The 15,000-nt window shown below is 31.4% G+C and overlaps 1 protein-coding gene and 1 long non-coding RNA gene across 2 annotated transcripts in view; both read left to right on the top strand.

Moving 5' to 3' along the window:
- LOC137640740 (uncharacterized) overlaps positions 1–15,000 on the top strand; it is a 464,418-nt gene that overhangs the window by 336,121 nt on the left and 113,297 nt on the right. The window lies entirely within an intron of this gene.
- LOC137640413 (zinc transporter ttm-1-like) overlaps positions 1–15,000 on the top strand; it is a 53,311-nt gene that overhangs the window by 31,889 nt on the left and 6,422 nt on the right. The gene's annotated exons all lie outside the window — the stretch shown is intronic.

The raw sequence follows: 15,000 nt of genomic DNA, 5'->3' as shown, positions 1-15,000 counted from the left end.
GTAAACATGTTAGAAATAAGAAAGCAAGGCTATAAAACTCTATATCATATAGACAGATAGATAGATAGACAGGTAAATAGACAGAAATTTAGATGAATAAATAATAAAATTTAAAACCATCAATTTAAAAATGATTTTTTACAGCCAAACTCAAATCTAGCTTTTGATCAATCTCTACGTTTTCGTCCCCCTTTTATGATAAAAAAACTCATTCTTCAGGAACATTGTAACAATATCAAATTAAACGAAAGAAAAACGGTTTTGAGTTTTTATGTATTTTCAGAATTGACCTCGTCCCTGATATCATTCAACTCTCTACATAAAATAAAATAATAAAAAACAAAAACTACTAACATAAAACTATATTTACTGGAATCGATTTATTTGAAACTAAATATATACATTCAGGCATATATATATATATATATATATATAAAGAGAGAGACGGGAAAGAAAGAACTATCTGATTTAATACGTTCTTTAACTTTGAGTGTCAGAAAAGGCGAATGCCTAACTAGTTGAGCCAGCATCTCTCTCTCTCTCTCTCTCTCTCTCTCTCTCCATACTACTTTCTCATATATGCACACACACACTATATGTGGGTATTCATCTCTCTCTCTCTCTCTCTCTCTCTCTCTCTCTCTCTCTCTTTCTGTTTATATATATATATATATATATATATTATCTTACATATTCTCTAATCTCCATTCTTTCTCATATACTGTATATAGTACACACACACACACACACACACACACACACATATATATATATATATATATATATACTATTCCTCTATCTTACATATTCTCTAATCTCCATTCTTTCTCATATACTGTATATAGTAAACACACATATATATATGCATATATATATATATATATATATGTGTGTGTGTGTGTGTGTGTGTAACATGAGATGGAGATGATTTTATGATGATTTTTTTTTTAATTTCATGCAAATTACACTTCATAAGTTTGGTTACAATGAAACGAATTCACTTTCATCTCACTCACCTACTTTATAAGTTGGGAAACAATTAAATAATATTTTATTCATCTCATTCACATGAGTGTTTATAATCATCACTCACATAACACGCTCTCCCTATTACCATCCCCCCCCCCTCCCAATTGACTTCCCACTGCATAGGCCCCGCTCACATCAAGATGCAATCGAAGTCGACATTCACCGAACGCTTAGTCGAGCAAAGCCACAGAGATCACGGGGAGATCAGAAAGGAATTTTTTTCCGTAATGGCATTCAATATTTCTGCAGATTCTGATCCCCTTGGCAACAGGTGGTTGTTGAAACTCTCGGGTGGATTCAGCTTAGAAACTCTTATCGTTAGTTTGTTTATACATTTGTATGTTTTGGTTTATGATTTTATTTGGTTTTATTAATTGTGTTTCTTTATTCTTAGTATATTTGTTTATGTTTATTTTTCTAATTTCATTGTTATTTCTATTATTTGTGTTTCTTTGTTCTTGGTATATTTGTTTTTATTTGTTTCTAAATTTATTGTGTTATTTTCTATTAATTATATTTCTTTGTTCTTGGTCTGTTTTTCTTTTTCTTTAATTGATTTCCTTTCGTTTTGCTTAATCTTATTTATGATGTTATCATAATTACACTGTTAAGAAAAACCGTAATTTTAATATGGCTGATTACATGAATTGGATATTTTGCTTGACCTTTGACCTTGACTTTCCAAAATTTAATCATTTTCAGGTTTCTACATGACAGTTAATCCCTGCAAGTTTCATTGCTCTACGATTAAAACTTTGGCCAGGAATTGACCGTGACCTTGACCTTCCAAATTTTATAATTTCCAGCTTTTTACATAACAGTTAATCCCTGCAAGTTCCATTACTCAACGATTAAAATTGTGGCCAGGATGCTTTTCCCAATCAAATACACACACACAAACTCACAAACAAGGGCGAAAATATAACCTCCTTCCAACTTCGTAGGCGGAGGTAATCAGACAAGAAGTCATTATCAATGGTAAAACAAAGACCAAAATAATCTCCGAAATCGGAAACAGATGACATTACCATATATATTGATACCAAATTTTATAATTTCCAGCTTTTTACATAACAGTTAATCCCTGCAAGTTTCCTTACTCAACGATTAAAATTGTGGCCAGGAAGCTGTTCACAAACAAACACACACACAAACTCACAAACAGAGGCGAAAATATAGCCTCCTTCCAACTTTGTAGGCGGAGGTAATCAGACAAGAAGTCATTATCAATGGTAAAACAAAGACCAAAATAATCTCCGAAATCGGAAACAGATGACATTACCATATATATTGATACCAAATTTTATAATTTCCAGCTTTTTACATAACAGTTAATCCCTGCAAGTTACATTACTCAACGATTAAAATTGTGGCCAGGATGCTTTTCACAAACGCAAAAACAAACACACACACACTAACTCACAAAGAGGGGCGAAAATATAACCTCCTTCCAACTTCGTAGGCGGAGGTAATCAGGCAAGAAGTGATTATCAATGGTAAAACAAAGACCAAAAAAATCCCCGAAATCGGAAACAGATGACATTACCATATATATTGATACCAAATTTTATAATTTCCAGCTTTTTACATAACAGTTAATCCCTGCAAGTTTCCTTACTCAACGATTAAAATTGTGGCCAGGAAGCTGTTCACAAACAAACACACACACAAACTCACAAACAGAGGCGAAAATATAGCCTCCTTCCAACTTTGTAGGCGGAGGTAATCAGACAAGAAGTCATTATCAATGGTAAAACAAAGACCAAAATAATCTCCGAAATCGGAAACAGATGACATTACCATATATATTGATACCAAATTTTATAATTTCCAGCTTTTTACATAACAGTTAATCCCTGGAAGTTTCCTTACTCAACGATTAAAATTGTGGCCAGGAAGCTGTTCACAAACACAAAAACAAACACACACACAGGCACGCACACGCATCCTGTTCACAAACGCAAAAACAAACACACACACAAACTCACAAACAGGGGCGAAAGATATAACCTCCTTCCAACTTCGTAGGCGGAGGTAATCAGACAAGAAGTCATTATCAACGGTAAAACAAAGACCAAAATAATCTCCGAAATCGGAAACAGATGACATTACCATATATATTGATACTCGCATAATAATGCGTGTGATCACTGAGGGGAGATGTATTGGAAATTCATCAGTAATTATTGTAATCAATTTGATTATAATAATTCCGTGAACGCGTCGACCATAAGAATCCATTTTCTGCGTTGCGATTAAAGATTAAATTGTTAATGGATCAAGAACAGGACTTTCAAAGATTTGGATATTTTATAGGTTGGGAAACAATGAAATGATTATTTTTCCTCTCATTCACATGATATTTTAAATGTTGGGAAACAGTGAAAGTTTTTTTTTCATCTCATTAACATGATATTTTATATGTTGGGAAACAATGAAAGTTTTTTTCATCTCATTCACATGATATTTTATATGTTGGGAAACAATGAGTTTTTTTTCATCTCATTAACATGATATTTTATAAGTTGGGAAACAATAAAATGATTATCTTTCATCTCATTCACATGATATTTTATATGTTGGGAAACAATGAAATGATTATTTTTCATCTCATTCACATGATATTTTGTATGTTGGGAAACAATGAGTTTTTTTTTTCATCTCATTAACATGATATTTTATATGGGAAACAATGAAAGTTTTTTTTCATCTCATTCATATGATATTTTATATGTTGGGAAACAATGAAAGTTTTTTTTCATCTCATTAACATGATATTTTATGTTGGGAAACAATGAAAGCTTTTTTTTTATCATCTCATTAATATGATATTTTATATGTTGGGAAACAATGAAAGTTTTTTTTTTCATCTCATTAACATGATATTTTATATGTTGGGACACAATGAGTTTTTTTTTTCATCTCATTAACATGATATTTTAAATGTTGGGAAACAATGATATGATTATTTTTCATCTCATTCACATGATATTTTATATGTTGGGAAACAATTAGTTTTTTTTCATCTCATTAACATGATATTTTATAAGTTGGGAAACAACGAAATAATTTCTTTTTTTCATCTCATTCACATATTTTATATGTTGGGAAACAATGAAAGTTTTTTCTTTTTTCATCTCATTAACATGATATTTTATAAGTCAGGAAACAATGAAATGATTATTTTTCATCTCATTCACATGATATTTTATATGTTGGGAAACAATGAAAGTTTTTTTTTCATCTCATTAACATGATATTTTATATGTTGGGAAAAAATGAAATGATTATTTTTCATCTCATTCACATGATATTTTATATGTTGGGAAACAATGAAAGTTTTTTTTTTTCATCTCATTAACATGATATTTTATATGTTGGGAAACAATGAGTTTTTTTTTTCATCTCATTAACATGATATTTTATATGTTAGGAAACCATGGAATAATTTTTTATTCATCTCATTGACATGATATTTTATAAGTTGAGAAACAATGAAAGCTTTTTTTTCCTCTCATTAACATGATATTTTGTAAGTTGGGAAACATTTAAATGATTTTTTTATCTCATTCACATATTTTATAAGTTGGAAAACTTTAAAAGGAAAGTTTTTTTCATCTCATTAAAATGATATTTTATAAGTTGTAAACAATGAAATGGAATGTTTTCATCTCATTCACATATTTTAAAAGTTGGGAAACAATGAAATATTTTTTTTATCTTATTCACATGATATTTTATAAGTTGGGAAAACATGAAATATTTTTTTCATCTCATTCACATATTTTACAAGTTGGAAAACAATGAAATGAAAAAAATCCTCTTCTCCACATAATCATACTTACAAATACTTACAAAAAAACGGTCACTTACAGTATACATAATCATCTACAGGAGAACTTTAGGATGGACAAGAAAGCTTATCGTGTTAATATTTGTATATTCACTTACTTGTTAAATGCATTTTAAATTGAATTATTTATGTATATGCTCAGATATTTTACTTTAAACAAGTGTACATATCAAGTTAAAAATGGCCGAAGTGTTGCAATAATTTTACAGTTGCAATTGACATATAGTAGGTAGTAGGTTGGCCAGGGCACCAGACACCCGTTGAGATACTACCGCTGGAGAGTTATGGGGTCTTTGACTGGCCAGACAGTATTATATTGGTCCCTTATCTCTGGTTACGATTCATTTTCCCTTTGATTTGCCTACACATACACCGAGTAGTCTGGCCTATTCTTTACATATTCTCCTCTATCCTCACACACCTGACAACACTGAGATTACCAAACAATTATTCTCTCAAGGGGTTAACTACAGCACTGTAATTGTTCAGTGGCCACATTCCTCTTGGTAAGGGTAGGAGAGACTCTTTAGCTATGGTAAGCAGCTCTTCTAGGAGAAGGACAATCCAAAATCAAACCATTGTTCTCTAGTCTTGGGTAGTGCCATGGTCTCTGTGCCATGGCCTTCCACTGTCTTGGTTTAGAGTATTCTTGCTTGAGGGTACATTCGGGCACACTATTCTATCAAATTTCTCTTCCGCCTGTTTTGTTAAAGTTTTTATAGTTTATTTAGGAAGTATTTATTTTAATGTTATTGTTCTTAAAATTTTCTATTTTCCTTGTTTCCTTTCTTCATTGAGCTATTTTCCCTGTTGGAGCCCCTGGGCTTATAGCATCCTGATTTTCCAACTAGGGTTGTAGCTTAGCAAGTAATAATAATAATAATAATAATAATAATAATAATAATAATAATAATAATAATAATAATAATAATAATAATAATAATAATAATTCAATCATTTCATGTTGCTCCGACATCTCTCTTTCAAGATGTTAAGATAGTGAAAAGTGGAGATCGATACCCGTAGAGTTTAGACAATATATACAGTACATATCGAATTGTATATCTGATGAGGTAATACTTTAACCATTTTCACAATAAATAGGTGAGAGAGAGAGAGAGAGAGAGAGAGAGAGAGAGAGAGAGAGAGAGAGAGAAAAATGGGATCCTGTCATTAAACAGTATTGGACGTAATAATTAGCTTGTTTTGAGATCGTAGCCCCACAAGACAGATTGATAATTAAATCTGATGTAAGTTTATAGTATCATTCATCAAAATATCTTTGTATATACATATATATATATATATATATATACATATGTATATATATATATATATACATATGTATATATATACACATATATATATACATATATATATACATATATATATATACATATATATATATATATATATATACACACAAATATATATATATATATATATACACACATATATATACACGTATATATATATATATATATACACACATACATATATATATATATATATAATGTATATATATATATATATATATATGTATATATATGTATATATATATTCCCCCATGATTTTTCTAAGATTCTAAGAAAAGTAAAATTTAAAGCCGTTTTGAAAAATTAGAATTTTGATAATTCTAATATAAACAATAATGATTTTAATAATATTTATAATCTTAGTAATATCATTATTAATGATTTTAATAATATTAATAATATTAGTAACTTCAATAACAATAATTTTAATAACTTCATTTTTATAATTATTTAATTCTAGTAATTATAATAATAATAATAATAATAATAATAATAATAATAATAATAATATTAATAATTTATATTAATGACGTCATACTGGAGTAACTTTAATAATAATAATAATAATAATAATAATAATAATAATAATAATTATAAAGTGAAATACCATTTGAAAATATCCCGTAATTGTATTTTCTCGGCGACAGTGAAAGCGAAATATTTTGATCCGTTTTTTAACCTACTAAACCTATTGTAATGCAAAACCTTTGATCAGAACGAATTAATAACGTAATTAAATCTGATCTAATTTCATTACACATCGCCAAAGACCACAAACGTATCCTATCAAATAGAGTTATCTAAATTCAATCGAATTGTTGATGGAGACACGCGTATGAGATTCATTTTAGCTCCAGGAAATGATGAAGAGAACAGTAACTTGATCAACTTGAGGGGCACTCAAAAGAGCGCATATCTCCGCCACGGCAGCTTATTTCTCGACCTTGACCTTTGGTCTGAAAATGTATTAATTGGTGTAAATTTTCATACACTCAAATATGAATGAACCAAGTTTGAAGTCTCTGGCATAACGATGTACAAACTTATGGCCGAATATGTGAATTGGATATTTTACTTGACTGTGACCTTCGACATTGACCTTCTAAAATTTAATAATTTCCAGCTTTTCTACATAACAGTTAATCTCTACAAGTTTCACAAACATACATATAAATGCAAACAAACACACTCCTTATCGTCAATATTTCCGTTTTTAAAATGGTAAATGCCTGGCAATATTTCTTCCAGGATTTTTACTATTTTTACGGCAATTTTTTAAGTGTAAGGCAGATGCTAGATGATAATAATTCTAAGAATTATTCTTCTACAAAAAAAAAAAAAAAAAAAAAAAAAAAAAAAAAAAAAAAAAAAAAAAAAAAAAAAGATTCTCATTAGGCAGACATGTTATCTAAATAATCATTGGGTTTTCTTCAACGTAAAAAAAAAATTGTTTCTTTACATGAATTGCGGAGTTTTAGATATGGGTATCAGTTAACATAATTTTGAGAAACAAGACAACAAGACTGACCTTATACAACTCTGACCAGATTGGATAACAAGAATTAAACAGAGAGTATTTATATTTTCCAGTTTGTTAATCTATTACACACACCAGCAATTAACTATTTCTTTTAGAAACTAAGGGACTTAAAAGCCAAATGAAATAAGAGGAAAATGTTGGGAAAGATAGATCATAATGATAAAGATCACTTTTGTCCTCAAAGGTCAAACACCCCATTTCCAACATTCGAGAACAGTTTGTCCCACTTCAAAATACCCTCAAATCGCTTGGAATAACCAAACATTTCCATAACTTTTCCCCATCAACAAATTATATCCTACTTAGTTTTGTTAAGAGACAATTACATCAGACATGCTTCTCCCATTCTTATACAACTCTGACCAGATTGGATAACTCGAGAATGGAACAGAGTATAATTTCATTTGCCTGTTTGTTAATCTATTAACACATACCAACAATTTATTACTTATAATTTCTTTTAGAAATTAAGGGACTTGAAATTCAATGGAAATAAGTGGAAAATGTTGGGAATGATCATAATGATAATTAGAAAAAAACATTCCTCATATGTTAATAATACATTTTCAACGTTCGTGAACAGCTCGGTTGAGTCCCTTGTTAGGCTGTGAGGAACGTAGAGAGTAGAGGTCCCCTTTTTTTTGTTTTGTTTCATTTGTTGATGTCGGCTACCCCCAAAAATTGGGGGAAGTGCCTTGGTATATGTATGTATGTATGTATGTGAACAGCTTGTTCCACTTCATAATATCCTCAAATGGCTTGGAATAACCAAACATTTCCATAACTTTTCCCCACCAACAAATCATATCCTAGTTAGCGTTGTTAAGAGACAATTACATCTGGTCATGCCTCTCCCATTCTTAATGTTCGAATCTAAATTGGGAAACCCCTCGAGCGAACCAATGACGCAATATGAGAAATCGCTCGAGTCCTATTGAAAGAAGAAAACGCGTTTCACCGGGTTACATCTACGCCCTAATTAGCTTGCCGGAATATCACCGCGCAAACTTGGCCGTTAAAAGACGTGGCCTAAGCCGTAACTTGGATAATGGAACACCTTACAATCGAACTCATTAAATAAGTAATGATATCTGAGACACATACATCATTAGTTAGGTGATCCGATTCTTGGAAGCGAAGAAGACGAGGGAAGATCGGGGATTGGTTTAACTTTCTGGCTCAAGAAAGAAAATGAGCAAAGTGCTAGATAAAAATTGAACCGTTTGAACATTGTATAAATAAAATGCGAATACACTAAACACGCATATATACTTAGATATATGCAGAGAGAGAGATAGAGAGAGAGAGAAAGAGAGAGAGAGGGAGAGAGAGAGAGAGAGAGAGAGAGAGAGAGAGAGAGAGAATATAGTTGTTGGCAAGGGTTTGGCTCTCTAATATAGTTGTTGGCAGGGTTATGGCCCTTGGAGTATTGTGTGTGTGAGAGAGAGAGAGAGAGAGAGAGAGAGAGAGAGAGAGTTCTTAGCTAGGATTTTGGCTGCTGGATTATTGAGAGAGAGAGAGAGAGAGAGAGAGAGAGAGAGAGTTGTTGGCTAGGATTTTGGCTGATGGATTATTGAGAGAGAGAGAGAGAGAGAGAGAGAGAGAGAGAGAGAGAATTAACCATCAAATCTTATCTTGCAGCTAAAGGAGGATACAAACATTCCATCGAAACAAACAGGTCACGAAATATATTGAATATTTTTCCACAGCGATAATTTTAGAATGGATTGGATGTATAGATTTGGGTTATATAGCCCTGCGTTGGGGCCTGTGAGGCTGTTCTGCACCCAACTGCTTCTAGGGTAAAATCCTGAGTAACACACTGAGTTGAAAATTAAAAGAGGTTGGACAGCCAGATGGAAGAAAGGAACAAAGAAACGGAGATAAATAAGAAGGATATAAAGTAGGTGCAGCTAGAAGTCAAAGGAACGTTGGAAAGACAAATTAATACCTACAGTTAACCGTGTACGGTGCACTGACGACACTAACTCCCTGTGGCCCCGATATTTTTGGCAACTGAAGCAATACTGTGCAACAGATAACACGTAATCACCGATGACGGAAGATGAAGTGAATAAAGTTGTAAAAAATTTCTTCAAATTTATATACTAGTGAAAAATGTTTTATTTTTCTGATAACTTATTATTATTATTATTATTTTTAGTATTATTATTATTACTTGCTAAGCTACAACCCCAATTGCAAAAGCAGGATGCTATAAGCCCAGGGGGTCCAGCAGGGGAAATAGCACAGTGAAGAAAGTAAACAAGAAAAAAAAAATCTTAAGAACAGTAATAACTTTAAATTAATATCTCCTATACAAACTATAAAACTTTAACAAAACAAGACGAAGAGAATAAGATACAATAGTGTGACCGATCGTACCCTCAAGCAAGAGAATAACCCAAGACAGTGGGAGATAATGGTACAGAGGCTATGGCACTACCCACGGCTAGAGAACGTCCATTGGCGTGTGGAGAGGATCCTATCAATTCCAATGGAAATGAAGGAGGAATTGGTCCTACGATAGGCCTTGGACGTCTGTTTGGTTGATTGAGGAGGCCTTTAATGGCGTCCAGTCTGAAGACCTTTTAAGTGGCCGCTGAGGACCAGACAATTTGCATAGGCCAGTGCTACATTGAGTTCATTGGCCTTGCTGAAGATTAGTCAGATTCAGTGGATTTATTATTATTATTATTATTATTATTATTATTATTATTATTATTATTATTATTACTTGCTTAAGCTACAATCCTAGTTGGAAAACCAAGCTGCTATAAGCCCGAGGGCTCCAACAGGGAAAAATAGCCCCGTGAGGAAAGGAAATAAAAGAAATAAATTATTATTATTATTATTATTATTATTATTATTATTATTATTATTATTACTTGCTAAAGCTACAACCGTAGTTGGAAAACCAAGCTGCTATAAGCCCGAGGGCTCCAACAGGGAAAAACACCCCAGTGAGGAAAGGAAATAAAGAAATAAATAATAATAATTATTATTATTATTATTATTATTATTATTATTACTTGCTAAGCTACAACACTAGTTGGAAAAGCAAGATGCTATAAGCCAAAGGGCTTCAACAGGGAAAAATAGCCTAGTGAGGAAAGGAAATAAATAAGTTAAATGAAAGTAATTAACCATTCAAATAAAATGTTTTAAGAATAGTAACAATAATAGAATAAATATTTCCTAAATAAACTATAAAAAAATTATTAAAACAAAAGGAAGAGACATAAGATAGATCAGTGTGACCGAATGTACCATCAAGCAAGGGGACTCTAATCTAAGACAGTGGAAGACCATAGTACAGAGGCTATGGCACTACCCAAGGCTAAAGAACAATGGTTTGATTTTGGAGATCTTTTGCTATTTATTTGGTAACCCTTGTGTTTGTTAATCCGGTTCTGAGTGGGAACATCTTAAAGGTTCAAAGGCCACTCATGAATGGAAGAGGCAAGGGACAGTGACACTGCCCTAGCAAGTAGGACAATGCGCCTAACCCATCTCTCCATCCAAACTAAGAACAGGAAGGGCCAGGCAATGGCTGATGATGACTCAGCAGGTAGACCTATGGGCTACCCCACTAAGCAGTAATAATGATAATAATAATAATAATAATTACAATAGTAATAATAATAATAATAACAACAACAACAACAACAACAGCAACAACAATAATAATAATAATAATAATAAGAAAAGTATGTGCATTTTTTAAAGATTACACAGCAAACGTCATAGCTTCCGTCCATCATTTTGCTTCTCTCTTCTTCTTCTTCTTCTTCTTCTTCTTCTCTCAATTTCGCCATCCTCTTCCTCTTCTTACTTCTCCTCTCATTTCCCGCCTATTTCTCCACTTTCTATTTCATCTTCTACTCATCCATTCTCCTCCACCTCCCATTTCCCCCTCTTCATCTTCTTCTTCTTCCTCTTCTTACTAACCTCATTTTCCTCCGCTTCTTCTTTCACCTACTCATCCCTTCCTCCTCGTTTTCCGTCTCCTCCTCCACCTCTCATTTCCCCCTCTTCTTCTTCTTCTTCTTCTTCTTCTTCCCACACTCACTGTCAAGTTCTTCAAGTTACGGCGTTGCTGGAGTTGAGAGCGATGTAGCTAATGCCACACTTGCGAATATTCCAGCTATCGTAATTCCTGGAATAATTTACCTCCTCGAGACAGTATTACCTGACACGATACCTAATTCCCATTAAAAGTTCCTCCCCCCCCCCGGCCCCCCCAAAGTGTCGGCGATGATGCTCAAAACCTACAAATTACAAGGAAATTGTTTAATATATGCTCCGGGGAACTTATGCTCTCGATGGAAGGCCGGTTTTGTAAAGTGGAATATCTAGACCACAATACCCTAATATTTAAACCTTTTTTTGTGGTGGTTTAAAATAAGTTCGTTGTATTTTTTAAGCTTCCGTAATTGAAGTTATTATACATTATACGTTGTAAGTGAATGAAACGTTTTAGTAATATAAATGGCTATAAATACTTCGTTATATATATAAATATATATATGTATATATATAATATAGATATATATATATATAAATATATATATTATATATATATATATATATATATATACATGTATAGCCTATATGATAATAATAGGAACAATGTCTTACTTCCTTATTATGCTACAAAAGTTTCCCGTTGGAGCCCTTGGGCTTATAATAATAATAATAATAATAATAATAATAATAATAATAATAATAATAATAAAAGTATGTGCATTTTTTAAAGATTACACAGCAAACGTTATAGCTTCCATCCATCATTTTGCTTTTCTCTTCTTCTTCTTCTTCTTCCCATTTCCTTTCTTTTCTCAATTTCGTCATCCTCTTCCTCTTCTTACTTCTCCTCTCATTTCCCTCCTATTTCTCCACTTTCTCTTTCTTTTTCTACTCATCCATTCTCCATCACCTCTCATTTCCCCCTCTTCTTGTTCTTGTTCTTGTTCTTCTCAATATCCTCCTCCTCTTCCTCTTCTTACTAACCTCATTTTCCTCCGCTTCTTCTTCCATCTACTCATCCCTTTCTCCTCGTTTTCCGTCTCCTCCTCCACCTCTCATTTCCCCCTCTTCTTCTTCTTCTTCTTCTTCTTCTTCTTCTTCTTCTTCTTCTTCTTCTTCTTCTTCTTCTTCTTCTTCTTCTTCTTCTTCTTCCCACACTCACTGTCAGGTTCTTCAAGTTACGGCGTTGCTGGAGTTGAGAGCGATGTAGCTAATGCCACACTTGCGAATATTCCGGCTATCGTAATTCCTGGAATAATTTACTTGCTCGAGTCAGTATTACCTGACACGATACCTAATTCCCATTAAAAGTTCCTCCCCCACCCCCCCACCAAAGTGTCGGCGATGATGCTCAAAACCTACAAATTGCCGGGAAATTGTTTAATATATGCTCCGGGGAACTTATGCTCTCGATGGAAGGCCGGTTTTGTAAAGTGGAATATCTAGACCACTATACCCTAATATTTAAACCTTTCTTGTGGTGGTTTTAAAATAAGTTAGTTGTATTTTTTTTTAAGCTTCCGTAATTGAAGTTATTATACATTATACATTGTAAGTGAATGAAACGTTTTAATAATATAAATGGCTGTAAAGACTTCGTTATATATATATATATATATATACATATATATATATATGTATATATATATAATATATATAAATATATATATAATAAATATATATACATATATATATATATATATATATATATAATATATATATAATATATATACATATATATATATAATATATATACATACATATATATATAAATATATATATATATATATATATATATGTATAATTTATATATATATATATATATATATATAAATATATATATATATATATATAAATATATATATATATATAAATATATATATATATAAATATATATATATATAAAATATATATATATATATATATATAAATATATATATATATATATATATATATAAATATATATATATATATAAATATAATATATATATAAATATATATATATATATATATAAATATATATATATATATATATATAAATATATATATATAAATATATATATATATATATATATAAATATATATATATATATATATATATAAATATATATATATAAATATATATATATATATATATATACATATATACATACATATACATACATATATATATATATATATATATAGCCTTCTCATAGCTTTAATAGCTTTCTTAACCATATATTTATATAGATTTCTAGGGGAGTAATTTTTATGTAATCAAAATTACCATAAAATACGTTATACGTATGTGAACGTGCAAAATGAGCAATTACACACACACTTACATACAGACTTCATTGTTGTAGCTTATCAAACTGCTATTACATACAGCAACCTCTTCAAGAATGAACTAAGTTCACCCAATTTCAACCTCTTCAAGCATTAACCAACTTCACCCTTTACAAAATTCTTCAATCATTAACCAACTCGACGTCTTCAAGCATTAACCGACTTCACCCTTTACAAAATTCTTCACTCATTAACCAACTCAACGTCTTCACGAATTAACCAACTTCACCCTTTACAAAATTCTTCAATCATTAACCAACTCAACGTCTTCACGAATTAACCAACTTCACCCTTTACAAAATTCTTCACTCATTAACCAACTCAACGTCTTCACGAATTAACCAACTTCACCCTTTACAAAATTCTTCACTCATTAACCAACTCAACGTCTTCACGAATTAACCAACTTCACCCTTTACAAAATTCTTCAATCATTAACCAACTCAACGTCTTCAATAATCAACCAACTTCACCCTTTACAAAATTCTTCAATCATTAATCAACTCAACGTCTTCACAAATTAACCAACTTCACCCTTTACAAAATTCTTCAATCATTAACCAACTCAACGTCTTCACGAATTAACCAACTTCACCCTTTACAAAATTCTTCACTCATTAACCAACTCAACGTCTTCAAGAATTAACCAACTTCACCCTTTACAAAATTCTTCAATCATTAACCAACTCAACGTCTTCAAGCATTAACCAACTTAACCATAATCCAACTCCTTCAAGCATTAATCAACTTCATCCAAAATTAACCCACTTCCCCCTTTACAAAATTCTCCAAGCATTAACCAACTTCACTTCATCCTACTACAACTTCTTCAAGAATTAACCAATTTTACCTTAACCCAACTTATTCAAGCAACAACTAACTAACTCAAGCATTAACCAACT

The sequence above is a fragment of the Palaemon carinicauda genome, chromosome 5 (genome assembly GCF_036898095.1).
Source record: "Palaemon carinicauda isolate YSFRI2023 chromosome 5, ASM3689809v2, whole genome shotgun sequence".
Taxonomy (NCBI): Eukaryota; Metazoa; Arthropoda; class Malacostraca; order Decapoda; family Palaemonidae; genus Palaemon; species Palaemon carinicauda.
This window is presented reverse-complemented; position numbering and strand designations above follow the sequence as displayed.